Source organism: Mirounga angustirostris, unplaced genomic scaffold (genome assembly GCF_029215605.1).
Source record: "Mirounga angustirostris isolate CCGP_5_RB_7025 unplaced genomic scaffold, mMirAng1.0.hap1 SCAF_5, whole genome shotgun sequence".
NCBI classification, from domain to species: domain Eukaryota; kingdom Metazoa; phylum Chordata; class Mammalia; order Carnivora; family Phocidae; genus Mirounga; species Mirounga angustirostris.
In genome coordinates, this window is record NW_026991713.1 from 115,097,153 (window position 1) to 115,114,196 (window position 17,044).

Sequence of the window (17,044 nt, forward strand, 5' to 3'; positions counted from 1 at the left end):
GATTTTTTATCACATTTATTTATACTCTCACTCTCTTTTTTTTTCCTTTTAGGAGTATTTGGGGCTTTCTTCAAGCATACTTCAGTTACTTCCTTATTTTTAGAACCCTCAAGAATTCTCAACTTTTGTCACTTGCCTTTAACTCTGCTTTGTTTCCTTTGCATTTGTACTCCCTGCAAATCAATCTTAAGCAGCCAGTGTATAAAGATGGTTATAATTGTTATGCTTTTTTCTATTGACTCTGCTCTATAAAATTGCCCTTCTTCTTCTTCTTCTTTGAGATAGAGTGAGTGAGCACGAGTGGGGGGGCAGAGGAAGAGGGAGAGAGAGAATCTTAAGCAGGCTCCATGCTGCACATGGAGCCTGACACGGGGCTCGATCTCACAACCATGAGATCATGATCTGAACCAAAATCAAGAGTTGGGCGCTTAACTGACTGAGCCACCCAGGCACCCCGGCACTGCTTCTTTTATTTATTTATTTATTTAATTTTTAATATTTTAAAGATTTTATTTATTTGAGAGAAAGAGAATGAGAGACAGAGAGCATGAGAGGGAGGAGGGTCAGAGGGAGAAGCAGATTCCCTGCTGAGCAGGGAGCCCGATGCGGGACTCGATCCAGGGACTCCAGGATCATGACCTGAGCCAAAGGCAGTCGCTTAACCAACTGAGCCACCCGGGCACCCCAACCCGGCACTGCTTCTTTTAAAAAACTATAAAAATCAAATTTGTCACAAGGAAGGCCTATGGAGAGAATGCAATATCCAACTTAGCCATGTATAGGATCAGATTAAACAGTGGTGATTTTACTACTGATGTCTTTTGCAGTTTGGGAACATTCCTGCTGAATCTGACTTGTTTACTCTTGTGTTAATACTTGGGAGATCAGCAAAGTGCCTTTATTTCTAGCCTCTAAGTCAGCTAACGAGCAAAGAAAGGCAGACTTCATGTCCAGAGGATAATCAAAGGAGCTTTATATGACATACTGAAATGTTCAGTACCAGAGCCAAGATAAAAGTTCTTTGTTTCAGCTGTGAATGACCAATGTCTCAACACTATTCAGTGACACTGGGCTGAATAATGTAGACCTAAGAGAGAGGCTTGTGTCCTTGGTGTGGTGGTAAAATAAAGCCTTGAGATGGAACTGAAGGGCTGGTGAGGAGTAAAAGTCTCTGCCTATGAGACTGGAATTCTTAAGGCTGCTACAGATGATGCGCTTGGCTCTGTGTATGGCTTACTTTCAGCCACATTAAGTGGCAGTGTGCCTAACAGTCACATTTGACAGCAACTGGCAGTGTAGGAACACCCAATCCATGAACATTAAAGTCACCCAAACTATAATTTTTTTAAAAATGTGTCTGATGTAGTCTACCATCAAGGAATTTTCAGTCAAAAGATAGGACCATCACCTTTATATTGGTTATTTAAATCCTGACATTTAAATATTTCTTACGGTTGTTAACGCAATGTTTCCTGATTATAAAAGCTAGTTTTCTATCAAGTGGTTTCTGATTGAATATCTTTAAGTATTGCTAGCTTTTAGTACTGGGAGATATCTTTGAGGGGTATAAAGTATAATTTATTGTACATAAATTATTTGTTAAAACATCAGGGATGCTGAGTTGCACATATCATGCATTTAAGTGAACTCAACTGCTATACATAAGAATTAAAGATACTTAAAGAATAAATATTTTTTCCTGGGGTTTATAGTTCTTGCAAGTACACTCTGGTGTCTTAGCTAGGGCTGCCATAATAAAATATCATAGATTGGGTGGCTTAAAAAACAGAAGTTTATTTTCTCACAGTTCTAGAGGCTGGAAGTCCAAGATCAAGGTCTTGGATGATTTGGTTTCTGGTGAGAGCTATCTTCCTGGCCTTCTTGCTATGTTCTCACATAGCCTTTTGTTTTGTTTTATTTTTGGCAGGCACACAGAGGGAGTGGTGTGGGTGTGGGGTCATTGGTTGGAGAGAGAGAGTTCTATGATCTCTCAATTTATAAGGACATTAATCCTATTGGATCAGGCCCCACCCTTACTGCCTCATTTAATCTTAATTACTTCTTTAAAGGATTCATCTCTACCCCTTAGAGAGGCTATATTTGAATTGGGGGGGGGGCACACAGACATTTAGTTCAACATATGAATTGGGGGGACACACAGACATTTAGTTCATAACAACTGATGATCCACACTTTTACATAGGGAAGGTAAATTACCCTTTACTTTATGACAGCTGGGTGGAACTTCCACATGTAGTTGGGAGAATTAATTTATGAGATACTGTTGTAATTGGTATTTGAATAATGGGCATAGACATACCACAGATTAATGTGAAGTTGCCTTCGTTTTTTTTTAGCCATTTATACCTAACAGAGTAATATCAATGCTATTCTTTCATTGTGTGTAAGCTAATTAAAAACACTAATATGTCATTTATTTCCATCACACTCCTAATAACCATTTATGGAACAATTAGCATGTGCCAGGCAATGGCTAGAACTTTTATTTATTAATCTGTATGATAAATGTGTTAATAAGTGGCATTTTACTCTCTTTATGGTGGTCCAGAGAAGTAAATGTCACCAAGTATACAGGGCTTTTTCTGGCAGAGACGTTATTTGAACCCTGTTTGACTATCTCAAAGCTTGTGCCTTTTTCTTGCATCACTGTTTCTTAAAAGAGAGTGGTAAGAACAGATACTACACTTGATCTTAGCCAAAAGGCCGAGAAGCGATATATGTCCAGGGATGTAATGGAACCAAAGCTGTACTACATTGATCCCAACTTTGGGATTCTGGGTTGTTTAACCTGTTCCTATTAACTGGGCAGGATTGCCATAAGACTGCTCTATTTAAATAAGCCCAGGGATGCCTGGATGGCACAGTCCATCGAGCCTCCCACTCTTGGTTTGGCTCAGGTCGTGATCTCAGGGTCATGAGATCCAGCCCTCTGTTGGGCTTCTCACTTGGCATGGAGTCTGCTTGGGACTCTTTCTCCTTCTCCCTTTGCCCCTCCCCCACTTGTGCTCGTGTGCACTCTCTCTCTCAAATAAATAACTAAAACTTAAAAAAAAGATTTAAATAAGCCCAACACTGTAACCTTACCTATTGAACTTCAAGAGAAGGTTTTAAAAGAGACATTTTCAAGTAACCACCTTGAGAGCTGTAGACTGTGTACAATGTAAATGTAACTTAAGTTACTCAAAGTAACTTAGGTCAGGCTGTGTTTCTGCAGAGCCTGACCTAAGCCTGAATATTTGGTAGCTACATTCAAGTAGAATTTTTGGTGCTTCATTTTTCACTTGTATAGTATGGATTAATGGCTTCTTAGACATGTAAGTCAGTTCTTTCTGGTAACTGGCGGAGTTTCAGGGTTACAACATGGTAGCATGGGAATTCACATCAGGATTTACCAGTAGTTATCCGTTGAACATGAAGTATTAAATGAATTTCATAAAAGCATGAAGTCAGGAGATGCCAGAGCAAATGCTGGCTACTGGGCATGAACGTGAACTTCTGACATGATATAGGGCAGCTTTGAGGAAGTGGCAAGATAAAAATAAATTAGAGAAGAACTAATTAAGTTCCATCCAGGTCTTGACCATGCCTGCCCCAGCTGGCTTTCTATAAACTTGTCTATACTGATGACTGTGTAGTGCCATTTTCTTGGTTTCCATTAAAATCAACTTGGTCAGAGAAAGGTGTCCTTACTCCGTTTTCTTTTGTATCATAACCTAATATTTCCATTGCACCTGCAAGTTGAAGACAGATCATAACCTATGGTTAAAGATGGTAGGAAGTTGTTATTGAAGGGATATATATATATATATATATATATATATATAGCAAATTCATGAAGCTTCCCATTCCAAACTTTATTTTATGCTGAGTTGGACAAGTTTTTGCACTTATTTCAAATGATAGTTAATTAAAATTTGAAAGTATTTAAATTGTCACATAAAGTTACAACTCTTTCATTGCAATGATAGTGATTCAGCAGTTTTAGAATTTCTTTTAATTGTTTTTATAATTGTTTACTAGAGATTTTGACATTCTAATATTGTGTTAAATTTGCAAAGGTGGATTTAGATAGCACTGCAATGATAATTTAACACACTTAAGGTTGTAAAAATAATTGACTCTATTTTGGAGTGGTGTTGATATGACTAATTCAAAAAGAAAATCTTCATTATATCTAATTGCATTAAAAGAAGTAGAATCTTGTATCAGTGGGGTTCCAATTAGGAGGTGGAAACCATACTGGTAATTTAAACAAGGAAGATTTAGTGTAAAAATTATCATTTTCATCCATTTGGGCTGCTATAACAAAATACCACAGACTGGGTAGCTTATCAAAAACAGAAACTTATTTTGCACAGTTTTTGAGGTCGGAAGTCCAAGATCAGGGTGCTAGCATGGTCAAATGAGGGCCCACTGCCGGGTCCCGGACTTCTTGCTGTTTTCTTGTATGGCAGAAGGGGGGAAGGTAGCTCTCTGGGGTCTCTCTTATAAAGTCATTAATCTCATTCATGAGGGTTCTACCCTCATTACCTAATCACCACCCAAAGGTCCCACTTACTAATACCATCACACTGGGCATTAGGATTTCAATATATGAATCTTGAGGGGACACACACATTCAGACACAGCAATTATTAACTAGGAAAACATAGGTAATTACTAAAAGGGGTAAAAGAAATTTGCAGACAATATAGCAATAACAAAGTAGGGAACAGCTTCTTCCTCTAGGGCTAAGGGGGAGAATCCAAGAAAAGAACAAACTTGGAAGAGGGCTCTTCCCACCCTAGAATAGATATTCAGATCTCTTTGGAGAGGGTACATCTGTAGCCTACTAGATGCAAAAGAGGTTCCTGAAGCCCTGAAGTGCCTCAGACCAGAGCTGGTTGTAGCTGTTGGGCTGGGGCTGGTGAAGAAGGAATCTGTCTGGCCAGGGTGCTAGCCAAATTTGCTGAAAGATGAGAACTAGTGAGTCTTTCACATGCCACTGACAGCCTCACCATAAAGTAGGAAGAAAAGCACATCCAAATGAGGAAGAGAAGCTCCTTCCTCTTGCAGTGTGCCTTCTATGACCTCTGCAGAAATGCTTCATCTTGTGTGAGAAGACAAAGAAAAAAAGTTTATAAGTTCTAGCTGCACTATCACAAAGCACTGCAAAGAAGGGTAATTCCACAGTGAGCTACCACTTCACACACACTAGGATGGCTATCAATGTCAAAAAGTGTCAAAAATGATCACAAGTGTTGACAATGGTGTGGAGCAACTGGAACTCTCATACACTGCTGGTTGGAATGGAAGAAAATGGTGCAGCTGCTTTGCAATAGCCTGGCAGTTCCTCAAGTGGTAACATAGCTACCATATGACCCAGCAGTTCCACTCTTAGGTACACAGCCAAAAGAAATGAAAACACAGGTCCACACAAACACCTGTACACAAATGTTGATAGCAGCATTATTCATAATATCCCCAAAGTGAAAACAATCCAAATGCCCATCACTTGATAAAAGGATAGATTGATAAAATTTGGTATATCCATACAATGGAATATTATTTGGCAGTAGAAAGGAATGAAGTACTGATGCATGCTACAACATGGGTGACAGTTGAAAACATGCTAAATGAAAGAAGCCAGTTACTAAAGATCATATATTCTATGATTCCATTTATATGAAATGTCCAGAATAGGCAGAACTATAGAGACAGAAAGTAGATTCACAGCTGTCTGGGTGGGTAGAGGTTGGAGAATAGGAGGTGATGGCTAAATGTAAAGAGTTTCCTTTAAAAAAGAAAGATTTTGGGCGCCTGGGTGGCTCAGTTGGTTAAGCGACTGCCTTCAGCTCAGGTCATGATCCCGGAGTCCTGGGATTGAGCCCCACATCGGGCTCCCCCTTCTCTGTGGGGAGCCTGCTTCTCTCTCTGCCTCTGCCTGCCACTCCCCCTGCTTGTGCTCATTCTCTCTCTCTCTGTCAAATAAATAAATAAAATCTTAAAAAAAAATAAAATAAAAATAAAAAAGAAAGATTTTATTTATTTATTTATTTATTTATTTATTTATTTATTTATTTATTTATTTAGAGTGAGCAGGGGGAGGGGCAGACGGAGAGGGAGAGAGAGAATCTCAAGTAGATTCTGCACTGACTGCAGAGCCCAATGTGGGGCTCAGTCTCACCACCCTGATATCATGACCTGAGCTGAAATCAAAAGCTGGATGCCCAACCAACTGAGCCACCCAGGTGTCCCTGGAAAGAGTTTCTTTTTGGGGAGATGAGAATGTTCTAAAACTGATTGTGGTGATGATCACACAATTCTATGAATATTCTCAAAACCGTTGAATTGTATATGGTAAGTGGGTAAATTGTATGGCATGTGAATTGTATCTCAATAAAATGTTACAATTTTTTAAGTTAAAAAAAGGGTGGATTTGGAACTGAGAGGCAATAAATAGATTGCTGGTACAAATCTCAATACTTTGGACAGCAATGTAGCCATTTTACTATGTTAAATTTAAAAAAACATTTTTTTTTTTTTACAGGAAGCTACTAAAAATGTCTGAAGCCCAAAGAGGATAGGTAGTTGCTCAGAACGTGTTTTTCCTGATTCCCAGTCTATTGTTTGTTGTACAAGACAATACTACTTCAAGAGAGTCTTTAAGAAAGGATTCAGACAACCTCTGTCCTTCCCAGAGAAAGACACTTTCTGAGAAATGTGTAGCAGAACTTACCTATCTCTGACTTAAATGTTAAAGGGGCAAGGTATCAAACAATTTGTTAAGGTGAAAAATACAGGTCTGGGTATGAACATGGCCTCAGGTCCAGGTACAAAAAACAGCTGGTTGGAAAATACATTACCAGTCTGAAGATAAAAGGACTGTTGATGGAATGAAGGTAGTATTTTGGATTAAGTTACTAAGTTTTTGAGTTTTGGTAAATATAGACGCCTTTCTTAATACAAGAGAACACTATTTCTTACATGCATTACTCTTGTAGTGCCTTACATTTTAAACTCTCAAGACATAAATCAGTACAGACACAATTCTGGATCATGCTTTAAATAACTTCTCTCTCTGATAATTCACACCAAAGAGTGTTTAGTTATAGGGTTTATGTTCATCTGTAGATGATTTGTAATGGTTTTCTCATTTTCACTGTGTCTTTCTTCTATAACTTCTAGCTTGAAAAACCAGGAATAGAAAGCCATAGTATTACTCTAAATATTGATTCTAGTTGTATTTAAATAGATAGTTTTCTTCCTTGAACAACAGAAGTATCATAACTAATGTTTTTGTTATATTTTGGAGGTTAAACCTTCTAAAAAGATCAGGAATGTAGAAATCTTATTTTTACTTTTAAAGGAAGAAAATATATACATTTCATAGTAACTGAAGGAGACATACTTTTTTTTTTTTTTTGTCTTGGAGACCCATTTAATGTGGATGCTCGAGGCCTGGGCAGAGTGGGGAGTATCCTGGAATTGGGCAGGCAGGCAAGGTGGGTGGGTCGCAGGCCCACACCTGACCCCAGGAAGGGATGTTGGGTGTGGGGACTGGCCCAGGCATGCTAAGGGGAGTAGCAGAAGGGTTGGCCAGGTAGGTAGACCTACCAGGGGACCTTGAGAAGTTATCTACGCCAGGTGGTCAGAGCCCAGACCAGAGCCTTGCCCAGGGAGGCAGGGTTGGGGCTGGTTTGGTGCTTCCAGAGCCTAGGAACTGGGCATTGCAGAAGCCTCCCTAACCTGCTGCTGGAACTCAGGGCATGTCCACCAGTTGAAATCAAGCAGCTCCTGGGAAGGCGTGGAGGTGGTCATCCTTCTCCTCTGAGTGGTTCAAACAGGAGGTGATCTGGTCAAACATGGAATTGCTGGCAGCATATTCTGTTTTCCCAAAGCTGTGGTCCTCACCTTCCACACCTACCTACACCAGCTTGCCCAGGTCCCCACTGGTGTCTGAAATTGTGGGCTCAGGCACCATGAGGGCCATGCTACGATGGAACTCAGTGACTGTAGAGCCTACAGCCAGCACCAGGTGGGGAAATATACTATCTTTAAACAATTTTTATATTTTCCTGAGTGGCTTCAGGTTTCAGTGTATCATTTAATTTACCCATTTATTTCATTTTATTTTTTAAAAAGATTTTATTTATTTATTTATTTATTTATTTATTTGAGAGAGAGCGAGAGAGAGTGCACGCTTGTGAGAGAGAGCACGAGGAGAAGAAAGCTCCCCGTGAGCAGGGATTCTGATGTAGGGCTCCATCCCAGGACTCCAGGATCATGACCTGAGCTGAAGGCAGCCATATAACCAACTGAGCCACCCAGGGGCCCCTAATCTTATCCTTTTAAACTGATTATAATTTTTAGAGTTGGAATATTTTCCTGCAGTAGAACAACTCTCACTGCCATCTATTAATATGATTCATAAGTTTTGGACATCATAGCTAATAAATCAATAAAAATATTAGGCTTACAGTTTTGTCATGTGAGTTTTTTTTTTTTTATTTATTCATGAGAGACAGAGAGAGAGGCAGAGGGAGAAACAGGCCCTCCATGGAGCAGGGAGCCCGATGCGGGACTCAATCCCAAGACCCTGGGATCACGACCTAAGCCAAACGCAGACGCCTAACTGACTGAGCCACCCAGGTGTCCCCATGTGAGTTGTTTTTTGATCGGGAGAGTTATGTTATAAAAGGAGAAACCCAGGTATGACAGAAGAGTGATGAAGAGGATGGCCAGAGTCTTCATTTACATCATTTGAAGGGAACCCTGCATCCTTTAAGTAGAGCATAAACTCCTTGAGAGCAGGATTAGGTCAAATTCTCTAATAGTAGATTTAGTGAAAGACCCATAAGTGATTTTCCTGAAATGAATAATTAAGTTCAGTTAATAAATATTTCCAGATCTTTGGAAAATCTGGCATAAAGCCCTCTATGTGGGTATTTAAAATTCAAATAACCTGTTTCTAGACAAAAAGAGAAAAATATTAAATGGCCTTAACTGAGATATGAATGTGCTTGGTAGTTCAAGTTACTTACAAATGTAGGAGCTTTCAAGTTTTAATGAAATATATTTCACATTTATATTTTAAGAAAATTTTTGCAGCTAGTTTTACAAAGATAATCTGAGAGGTGAAGTTCATTAAAAGGAAGAAAATCAGGGGCACTTGGGTGCCTCAGTCAGTTGAGCCTCCAACTCTTGATTTCAATTCAGGTCATGAACTCAGGGTTGTGGACTGGAGCCTCATGTTGGGCTCTATGCTCAGTGCGGAGTCTGCTTGTCGCTCTCCCTCTGCTCCACCCCCACTCTTGCTCTCTCTCTCACTCTAAAATAAATAAATATAATCTTTTTTTAAAAAAAGGAAGACAATCAAAACCTGAAACATGTTTTCTCTCATGTCCACTGTACTGTTGTTGACATTTCTTTGCTTCTCTAGTTGAAGCAGAGTGGACTGGTTCATGCTACTGGCACCACCTGGGAAGTGAAATGGTTCGTAGCACTGTTTGTTTATAGGTTGCAGATGGAAAGGAGAGAACCTGAAAGAATAACTTTACCTGCATTATTACATCATAAGTGGGAGACCAGCAGATGTCAGCATGAAGACACAATTTCCGCTGATTTCTGTTACAGCTAGCTGAAAAGATTGGGTCCTGCTGCTCATATAAATGATAGCAGCTGGAGCTTTCTCCCACTTCCAGATGATAATTCCCCCTCTAGGGATATAGCAGCACTTAGAGGTATGTGTGGAAGAATTATTTCATGCCTTTGGAAATCACCTGTCCTCATACATGTGACAAATGCCACCTCTCAGGATTTTCATTCTACATTTCTGGAGTAGTATCTTGGATTTTGCATATTTGATAATCTCTACAGATTTTTCTGATGCACAGCTAAGATTGAGAACTGATATCTGAAGGAGTAATAACAAATATATGACTTTTGTTTCTTTGCATACTTGTTTTTGTTTAAGCGGGTCCTTGGATTTTACTCTTTTTTGAAAGCTATTTGTTGATTTATTGGGTCATTTTTCATTAACTCATCTACAAATTACTGAGTCTACTATGCCCCAGGAATTGTGCTAAGTGAGGCTGAGAAGAGTACCCTTAAGTGTGGTTGAGAAGATATATAAACAAGTAATTTTAATATAAGGTGACAAGTATAATAGAGATAAACTCAGCAGTGAGGAGGAGCTTTTAACTTACGAAACACAGGCATGGCATGACTAAAATATTGATGGGGGGGAGACAGAGGGAAGTAAGCCTGGACAGTCATGGGTGCCCCTGTCCTTGGTGCTGAACCATCTCTTCATCTGCTAGGGTAAGGAAGTTTTTCCTAATACCTTAATATACCTATACCTTAATATAATTTATGTATTATTATTTTTATTTTTGGCCAAATTGCCACATCTTTGGCCAGTGAGAGCTTCTTCAAGGTGTCTCATGAGTGATTTGATGTATGGTCAAAGTACTGCTTTTTAAAATTATTTGAAATAATGTCTCTCCATGTTTGTCATCAGTTTGATAAACAGATGACTTCATTTGAGCATTTTGCTTTTAATACTTAGGGATTGCTTTATTTTCACTTTGATTTGTTTTAAAGTTATGTAAAATATTTACATGATTCCAAAGTCAAGTCTAAAACACATGTTGTATTCAGAAAACTCAAGTGTCTGTCTCTGGCTCTTCTCTCTCTATAGGTAATACTTTGATGTATTTTATAAGTTATCCTTTAAAAGTAAAAGTGTGCTTTCTTTCTTTCTTTCTTTCTTCTTTCTTTCTTTCTTTCTTTCTTTCTCTTTCTTTCTTCTCCTTTTCTTAGATAAATACAATGTATATTCTTCGCCATCTTGTTTTTTTCCAGCTAGGATTATATTTTGATAATCACTTCATACTAGTGTATAGAAGTAATCTCCATTCTTTTTTATAGCTGTGAGTTGTAATAGGAAGTTTAACTTATCTGTTTCATACTTTGTAATAGATCCTTTATATTTAGATTATATAGAATAGATTCTGTTCTCTGCACCTGTACTCAAGCCAATAAAACACCCTAGGAAAAATCTCTTAAATGGTCACTGAGACATCAAAATAATATTCATAGAAGCATTGTTTGTAGTGGCAAAACCTGGAAACAACCTAAATATCCATCAAGGAGGAAGGATGAATACATACTTGTCAACCTATAATAGAATGCTGCAATAATGAAAATAAATGACCTATAGTCGTGTGCATTCAACATGGATGAATCTTAGAAATATAATATCATGCCCAAAACAAGTTGTAGAATATGCATTATTTCATTTTTAAAGAAATAAAAGATGTGCGAAATGAAACCATATGTGTACAAGGATAAAATCATAGTGCTAAAACCAGAACTAAAAGTAAGGTAATGACAAGCACAAACTTTAAAAGGGTGAAATACCAATGGGAGTGGAGTGAGTAAGGAGGAAGGACAGTGAGATTAGCCCTCAGAGGGCTCCAAAAGGCAAGGGAATGCTCATTTCTTATGCTAAGTGTAGGGTGTATGACATTTTTTTTAGACTTAGAGTAGTTATAACTCCAACAGGTGTTATAAATATTTTGTATTTATTCAATATTTAACATATTTTTCTAAAGATTCATACATTGAGTGGTAATATTTAGAGATCAAGAACATGCAACTCTAAGATGAATGAAAAAGTTAGCTGACAATATTCTGTGAATGGTTATTCATGGCTTGGAATGAATATTTCACAGTCAAAGTCATACTTATAAAATGTAACAACAATGTGCTCTGGAAAACTGTACTCAATGACTCCAAAAATGACTTGAATAAGGGCGAAGACGATGATGTCAAAGGCACAGGTGAATAATTTGAATTCAATTTTTTGAAATATAATGTGAGGGTGGAAAAAATCAACATTGGTAAGTTAAAAAAGGTTTAATAATACATGTCTTAAGTATATATATGTAATTGGCTAAAAACAATTTTTTTATTCTTATGTTAATCCCCATACATTACATCATTAGTTTTAGATGAAGTGTTCCATGATTCATTGTTTGTGCATAACACCCAGTGCTCCATGCAGAATGTGCCCTCCTCAATACCCACCACCAGGCTAACCCATCCTCCCCCACCCTCCCCTCTAGAACCCTGTTTGTTTTTCAGAGTCCATCGTCTCTCATGGTTCATCTACCCCTCCGATTTCCCCCACTTCATTCTTCCCCTCCCGCTACCTTCTTCTTCTTCTTCTTTTTTTTCTTAACATATATTGCATTATTTGTTTCAGAGGTACAGATCTGAGATTCAACAGTCTTGCACAATTCACAGCGCTTACCAGAGCACATACCCTCCCCAGTGTCTATCACCCAGTCACCCCATCCCTCCCACCCCACCCCCCACTCCAACAACACTCAGTTTGTTTCCTGCGATTAAGAATTCCTCATATCAGTGAGATCATATGATACATGTCTTTCTCTGTTTGACTTATTTCACTCAACATAATACCCTCCAGTTCCATCCATGTCGTTGCAAATGGCAAGATCTCATTCCTTTTGATGGCTGCATAATATTCCATCATATATATATACCACCTCTTCTTTATCCATTCATCTGTCGATGGACATCTTGGCTCTTTCCACAGTTTGGCTTTTGTGGACATTGCTGCTATAACCATCGGGGTGCACGTACCCCTTCGGATCCCTACTTTTGTATCTTTGGGGTAAATACCCAGTAGTGCAATTGCTGGATCATATGGTAGCTCTATTTTCAACTTTTTGAGGAACCTCCATACAGTTTTCCAGAGTGGCTGCACCAGCTTGCATTCCCACCAACAGTGTAGGAGGGTTCCCCTTTCTCCGCATCCCCTTGGCTAAAAACAATATTATGAACAGGTAGGTATTTGACTATTTTGTATACATTTGTGTATCCAAATTAACCAAAACCACCCCCTGTAAGTGGTTTGTAGAATACCACCTCCCCACCCCCTGTAAGTGAAATGCAGGGTTGTGGAAATGAGAGGAATCATTCTTTTTCTCTTCCCTCTCTCCCTCCTCTTCCCATAGGGCAACACTCACTTTCTTGGTAGCTGTAGTTATTTATTTTTTATTCTTTTTAAAAGATTTTATTTATTTATTTTAGAGAGAGCATGAGCAGGAGGAGCAGAGAGAGAGGGAGAGAGAATTTCAGGCAGACTCCATGCTGAGAACGGAGCCTTATGTGGGGCTCAATCTCATGACCCTGAGATCATGACCTGAGCCAAAACCAAGAGTCAGTCACTCGACAAACTGCATCACCCAGGCGCCATAGTTATGTTTAAATTATGCCACCTGTTTCATCACTTTATTTTTGTCATCTGATGCCAACTGAAAACCATAGGCTTCTGGAACTAGCTGAATCCGAAGGCCGGGGTGTGGGTGTGGTGGAGGAGGTGCCTCAGAATCCACATGCTTCATGGGCCTACCTAGGTTCTTGGAGGTCATGCCGGCATGACCTTTTAAAGGGCTGCTTTTATCCTGAGCAATAGAAGACACTGAAAGTTTTGCTGAGCACTGCTCTAAATCACTGGGTCACTGTAGTTCTTCGTTTCCTGTTTCTAAACTATTGACTGTCTTCTCGCTATAGTGTTATGCAGTTTCACCAAATCTATTTTTAGGCTACTAAATTTTCTTGGCTTGTTTTTTATTTCCCCTTTAATTCAGCATTTCCAAGTTTACTTCCTTTTCTTTGTCTCCTATCTACGGGTATCTTCTACTTTATGGATTCACCAACTTCTTTTTATCACTTTCTGTGAGTGCTCAACTGCTTTGTTTTTTCACATTGTCAGATATTATTGTGAAGTCTCTGAATTACCTAAACAGGTCCTCAGGGTGGTCATAGATTTTCAATAAATTCTTGATAAATTTTTGGTGATAAAAAGATATACTACTAATACCACAATTTAATGTACCTATTTACCTATGCTATTCAAGCATTGCACTAGGCCCCGTCTACTAAGTAGGAAACTCTTGATTGATAATTTAATTTACAATTTTAAGTTGTATAATTTTACAGTTTTGATTTTTAAATTTACTTTAAGAAGTCGGGCTTTCCCAATTTCTACTTACCCAAACCACTTTTTTCTTTTATACAAGAAAAAGGCACATTACAAATACATGCAACTCAAAACATCGACACAGCCAATTTCTTGGATTCATTGCTTATGGGTTTCCAAAACTGGAGCTGATATTAGCAGGTGGGCACCACTTTGGTGTCTGTTCTGATTGGTTGGGCTTCCATTCTGAGCAGTCAGTGTTCACTCCCCACCAAACGTTAAATATTTGTTAAATATTTTCATTATCACTTCTGCCTAAGGTGCTATAAACTCATTCTCCACTAGATCTGATACAGAAATTGAAATGGAATATGGAACAGTTTAAGGAAATTTTCAGCAGCAGGTAATTTTTCAGGATGAAGCATCACTCCTAAAGAGCTGGCGCTCTAATTACCTCAGCAGAAGTAATGTCATGGCCACTCATGGCTTCTTGAGCTCCTTAAACAGGTCATTTCTCATGACTAGCCAAATCTTAAACACTCAGAATATGATACAACAAATGCAGAATCATTTCTGTATATTTAAGGATACCCATGTATACATTATATCCTTTGGAATAGCCCTGTCACAATGCAAATACAACTTTCTAACAGAACATTTACAATGAATTTTTTTCTCTCAAGGATTTTCAGAACTGAATTATATACCTTAACATGTTCTCATTTTAGAATGCTATTCTTTTTTTATGATTAAGCTGGGACTTTCCATTTAAAAAGTTCTGCAATGTTTGGAAAAACAGGCTTTCCAAGGGTAGTACTAACGCAAATATTAGGCGTATAGAAGGAAAACAGTCTGCATGACTGACGAGATGCAGTTCCTCTGGCTGGTGTTATTGATGAGGATTTAGAACTATAAGGCCAGGTTCTGTGTGCCAGCACCAAGGGTTGGTGAGATTCTCATGGAGAATCAGAACAGAGCCCCAAAGAGCAACCTAGGACAATGGTGCAAGATCATTTCATAATATGCTGTAGCAAATTTTACTAATTTGAAACCATTGTGAGTACCTGGTATTTTCTCACCTGGTTTCCCGGATAGAAAGCTCCAATATAGGGGCTGTCTGATTCAAAACCACACATTTGGCAATGCTTGTTGCTTGGCAAGTACTGGAGTAAATACTTTGGTTGTGGCAGAAAAGGAAGTGAAGGAAAAAGAAGAGAAAAATCTTCCGAAGAGGATTTAAGAGGATAAAAAGAGGAGACATAGAAACAGACAGATTAGGAGGAAAGAAGATCAGAAGACAGACGGTGGACAAGGGGTGAGAGGAGGGAAGAGCGGCCAAGGACATTATTTTTAAGGAAGAGTATGAAAGAATAGTGGGTTGGAAAGAAGGCAAGAGACTAAAATGTGATTGCTGTAGGGTGTGATCAATGGGGCAACTGAGCAAATGTGAAGTGAAGGAAATGAAAGATGTGGATGTGGTTTCCCTATGCTGATGTTCCCACTCCTCATTGCTTTAGCAGGGAGGCCAATTCTGAGGGCTGGCAGAGGCAGGACAGGAAGTAGGGTCCAAGGAGAGCCAAGTCAAAGCTGCAGGAAGAACAGGCCAGATGGGAAACAGGTTCATCTCAGAAAACTACTCAAAGGAGGGGCCTGCAACAAGATGAACAGTTGGATGGTGAGAAAACACAGACACAGAGCTCTGTCCCAGCCAGGGAGCCTCTAATCCACTCCTATGGGGCCAGGAAAAAAATCCAAGGCTTGGTTCCTTGAGCCTCTATTTGAAAGCTTGAAACCAGGTGGGAAATATGGCGCCTGATGTCAGAGGCATAATTAGTTTTTCATCAAGTGCTGTTCTTCCAGAAAACTGGGTATTGATTCCATTTGAAATAATAAGTCCATTGGAAGCTTTGCAGCACCAAAATGAGATTTGAAAATAGTTGTCTCTGATCATGTTAAGTGTAGTAGTAGTTAACGACCCAGTGACTTAATTATATAATTTAAAAACCCATTATTTTAAGAAATTTAGGCAGTAAATTTAAGGTGAACATTTAAAATTGTGTGAAATTCTGTGTAGAATTCACATTCCACTGAATCTTGTCTTAAGGAGAAATGGGTTGTATTTAGAATTCAGGCTGCTTAGGACTGAATGTATAAGTTTAAGCCAGCAAGTTTTAAATCAGACCAATAGCCACATGTCAGAAGAGGCTGTGTTAGTGTAATTTTGGAGTTTTAAAGGAAGCAGAAACTGATGACTATCTTCAAAGACCTTGACTACAAATTGAATCTCCTGAAAACCTCATATAAATGTTTACAAGTATTTCAAAAGGCAAAATAAAGAGAAACTGTGAAGGATTTTTTATGACCTTTTCATCTTGCAAATCCTCTGAGAAATATTTCTAATGGATCAGTCTGCCTCAGAGAGCTCATAAAAAATACAGAATGGTAAAGAATGTTTATCATTTCTCCGATTTTTAACATCAATTATAATTAGATTGACCATTTTTTGTCCATTTTTAGAGCATCTCCTGCTTTATCACAAAAAATGGTTTTTTCAGATATATATATATATATATACATATATATATGTGTGTGTGTGTATATATATATATGCATATATATATATAGGAGACTTGTTATTAGCCAAGGTCTTCCCAAGAGAGGGAATTGATGTTTATTGCTTTTCAGCAATAACATACTCCCATCTAAAGACATCGGGGTGGGGGTGCCTTGGTGGCTCAGGTGGTTATGCATCCAACTCTTGATTTTGGCTCAGGTCATGATCTCAGGGTCTTGGGATCGAGCCCTGAGTGGGGCTCCATGCTCAGTGGGGAGTCTGCTTGAGATTCTCTCTCTCCTCCCTCTGCCCCTACCCCCCTCCCGTGGCACTCATGTGCACTCTCTCTCTCTCCAAATAAATAAATTAAAAAAAAATAAAGACATGTGGGGGATCTGGGAGAAGGATTGTGTGAACTAGAAAAGGAGAGGCAAGAAAAACAGGAGCAATTCCTCATCACAGGACCCTTTCCCCAA

General features: G+C 38.8%; 1 pseudogene; it reads right to left on the bottom strand.

Moving 5' to 3' along the window:
- Positions 1-2,641: 2,641 nt before the first annotated feature.
- On the bottom strand, positions 2,642-2,736 carry LOC123845187 (U2 spliceosomal RNA; annotated as a pseudogene).
- Positions 2,737-17,044: the final 14,308 nt, after the last annotated feature.